This window comes from Corvus brachyrhynchos, unplaced genomic scaffold (assembly GCF_000691975.1).
Source record: "Corvus brachyrhynchos isolate BGI_N302 unplaced genomic scaffold, ASM69197v1 scaffold56, whole genome shotgun sequence".
Taxonomy (NCBI): domain Eukaryota; kingdom Metazoa; phylum Chordata; class Aves; order Passeriformes; family Corvidae; genus Corvus; species Corvus brachyrhynchos.
The window spans coordinates 384,312-387,974 of NW_008238664.1; the positions used below are offsets into that span (position 1 = coordinate 384,312).

Sequence of the window (3,663 nt, forward strand, 5' to 3'; positions counted from 1 at the left end):
TTTTTTTTTTTTTGCAAAGGCTAAGAGAAGCACAGAAAGTGCTAAGTTTGTAAAAGAAGCTGAAAAGGTTCAGAAAGGAGCATAATGGGGCCAGGGAATGCCCCATGAATTTTGAACAGAAAGCAGAAAAGAGACCCTAAAAAGCAATTAGTGATGCTGCTTGTCGCTGAAGAGGGAGCTTGAAGGAGGTGGGAAGGCGCAAAAGGAAGAGGGCAACTCCAAAAGAGAAGCACAGAAAGTGCTAAGTTTGTAAAAGAAGCTGAAAAGGTTCAGAAAGGAGCATAATGGGGCCAGGGAATGCCCCATGAATTTTGAACAGAAAGCAGAAAAGAGACCCTAAAAAGCAATTAGTGATGCTGCTTGTCGCTGAAGAGGGAGCTTGAAGGAGGTGGGAAGGCGCAAAAGGAAGAGGGCAACTCCAATCACTTAGTAAAGTACGAGGGAAAGGGGGGGCAGGCATAGAGAGAGAGAGAGAGACTGGCGCCTTCGGGAATTTTTATAGTAAATGTAGATGGAGGCACACGGCAAGGGCAGCATCCAAGGAGCATCTAGAGCCAAAGGCACATGCCAAGATGCCTTTTAGCTTTGCCTCCCCTGCCCATTTCTGCAAAACCAGGGAAGCAGCAGGGCCGGGCTGCTGTCTCTCTGCTAGCCCAATGTGCCACAGGCTCAGCCTCAAATCCTCACGCATCCCTGAGAAGAGGATTCCTTAGCCAAGGGTCTCTGCCTGACAGTTGAAGGCAATGGGGACATTTCTAAAAGACCTCCACTCTCTCTCCCTTTGCTTTCCTCACCCCATTCCAATTTCCAGAGCCTTGCACAGACGCCTATTTAGCCATATATTCCCTGCACAAAATAAAAGTAACGCTGTCTGCTCATTAGCTGGGAGTTGTTAGGGGGAAAAAAAAGAAGGAAAAAAGGGCTGTCTGAACAGGGCTGAATAGCTATAACCTTAATGGGTTGTCAGAAGTCTGCAGGCAGCAGGGTGAGGGGAGCCAATCCCCCTCTAGTCTTTTGTCCTGGACATTGTTTAGGATCAGTGGTAGCTCATTAGGTCGGGACAGTAATATTCCTAACGATTCTGTGGGGCTGAGGCCTCAGAATGTGTCTTCAGCTGTTTTCCTGATGTCAATCTGATTCATGGAGAGGCATTTATCTCGACAGAGATCTTTGGTGGAAAGCGTTATTTACCTTTCATACCCTGATTACTAACCTTTGACAAAAGTTGCAGCTGGAAGGGGAAAAGGGGGAAGCCGAGAGTCCTGTTGGCATAAACTGAGGTGTGTTATAGTGAAAGGCAAGCTGGAAAAGCCAAGTAGATGGGGCCTTGGCCTACAATTTGACCTTACAGCTTGCCTCCTTGTATTTCGGATTCCATCGGTAAAGTAAGGATAATCACCCATTTTGTGTTCTGGTAGTGGTGGAGAAGAAAACACTGGAGTGTGAGGTTTCCAGGCAATGGGCCAGAGAAGTAGCTAAATTAATACCTTTTCTGTATTCAGGCATCCTAGAAGGGCTGGGATTTTTTTGTTAGTCGTTTGCTTTTTCTGGTTCCTAACAAAAACAAAAACCAAAACCCAACTGAATTAAACTGTAAATCAGAATGGATTTTTCAGTTGTGTATGATTTCGCTTACATCCTATACTTATTTTCAGCCTAGAAACATGAATCTGCTGAGGCAGGGAGCAAAGTTAAACTCCCACTTTCCCTCAGGCATTTCTGCAGGCATGGGGCTGAAGCAGATGCTGTTCACTGACACAGGCCAAATCCCCCTCATTGGTCATTTGTGTTGTCCAACAGCGTCACAAATCCAAAATGACATATTATTAAAATGATGAAATTAAAGAATAACTGATCACATGGCAGATTTCCTTGTGATTAGGCAACACATTACATATCCATTTGCCAGTCCTGCCAAACACAGAGAGCAAAGTACATTGTCATTCTCTACCCTCTCCAAGACTTTGCTTCTTGTATTTAAGGCCTGGGGTTTTCTAAGGAAACTCTCAAAGCTCCGTGCAGCTGCCCTACATCCCTATTAAAAAACAGCCAAACTAACAAGTAATGATGAAATTATTTCCTTATTTATTTTGTGTTAGAAAACAGAGTGGACAATGAACTGCTCTCTGAAACAAAGGGGCAAGAACTACTCGTCCCTTTCACTCCAGTAAGAGGAGGGTAAGTACGCAAAGGTCAGCGTACAGACACTGAAAGGTTCAAACCAAGAGCACGAGGCAATGGAAACAACATCCCCACATCCTCAGTGAGTGCAAAGCAGCTGCCTCCGTGGTGCTCCAGAGCTGGCCAGAGCTGGAGCAGCTGCCGTGGGCATCCCGTGAGCCAAAATAGCCCCCAGTGGCTCTGTCACATTCCCTATGCTAAGACCCTGGGGAAGGATTTGGTACCCCATTGGACACCATCTAAACACATGGACAGATGCAGAGAAAAAGCTTTGGGTTTCTCCACAGAGGCTTAGCTGTGATTTGGGTAACTCTAATACCTGGGGTGAGCTGCAAAGGAACATTGTGAATGATGAGGTCTCCACAAAGAACCCTCCCACCACCCCACGGAGGGATGGAATTTCAGACCCACATTTTTATATTCTTCCTGTGGGAAGCATTATTCAGCTGCCAGTGAAAAGCCTGCTGGGCTAAATGTTATTCTTCACAGGTTACCTATTTTTGAGAGAGCATGAGCAGCAAGAGGTATCTGCCACCAGCAGACCATGACAGAGTGAGCAGGTCATGCCTCTTGAATAGATCCAGAATGGTTTTCTAGGTGATGAGCAGCAAAAGAAATGCTGCCCAGAAATGAAGCAATGCGATATATCTCATCATCTGCAAGACAGCTTTTGCTCATCAATTTTACTGGTTTCTCTCTTACCAGAAATATTAAATATCAATTTCCATACCTGGGCTACAACTGGCAGAGGTGTCTGTGCCCATATTCACATGAATGAATCAAGCTTGGCAGGCTGTAGCAAAAAGGGTGTTTTTAGTAGCAAGCTATTAAATAACCAGCAGCATTGTTATTATATGACAGAAATACTACAATAACTAATGGGACACATCCTGCTCTCTACCAGAACCAAGCAGAGAAAAAAAACAATCAGCAGAATCACTCAAAGGTTTCTGAAATATTTCAATCTCTTTTAAGATGGTCTCTGTGTGGTATTTCTAGCAGGGGAAGTAAAGGGATATGAAGACAATACTAACTTATACAGTGTTCCCTGGTCCATACTGATTTTTCTATCTTGTGCGAGGCTTAATAACTGCAGGCCTGTAAGGCACTTTTGAGAGTTGCACTGAGATTCTGACTGTGTGTAATGATGTCAAATGATATAATTTTTAAATTTTATTGTAAAAAGAGACTTGTGAGGCACTGGGTCGGGTTGCCCGAAGAAGTTGGGGATGCTACATCCCTGACAGTCTCCAAGGCCAGGATGAATGGACCTTGGAGCAACTTGGTCTAGTGGGAGGTATCCCTGCTCGTGGTGGGGGGGCTGGAACTAAGTGATCCTTCAGGTCCCTTCCAGCCCAACCCATTCTGTAGTTCTGTGATTCCATGATGCACCTAACGCGTAATCACACCCAGGGCCCATCTGCACACACTTATACCCCACTCACGCTCACACCCGTGCTCACACACGAGTGCACAGACCCG

The 3,663-nt window shown here is 45.3% G+C and overlaps 1 long non-coding RNA gene across 1 annotated transcript in view; it reads left to right on the forward strand.

Moving 5' to 3' along the window:
- The first annotated feature begins 274 nt into the window (after positions 1–274).
- The window catches only part of LOC108447575, a 48,306-nt gene continuing 44,917 nt past the window's right edge, over positions 275–3,663 (forward strand). Inside the window, exon 1 of the long non-coding RNA XR_001863233.1 lies at positions 275–2,178. This is a non-coding gene — a long non-coding RNA (uncharacterized LOC108447575). The remainder of the gene's footprint in view (positions 2,179–3,663) is intronic.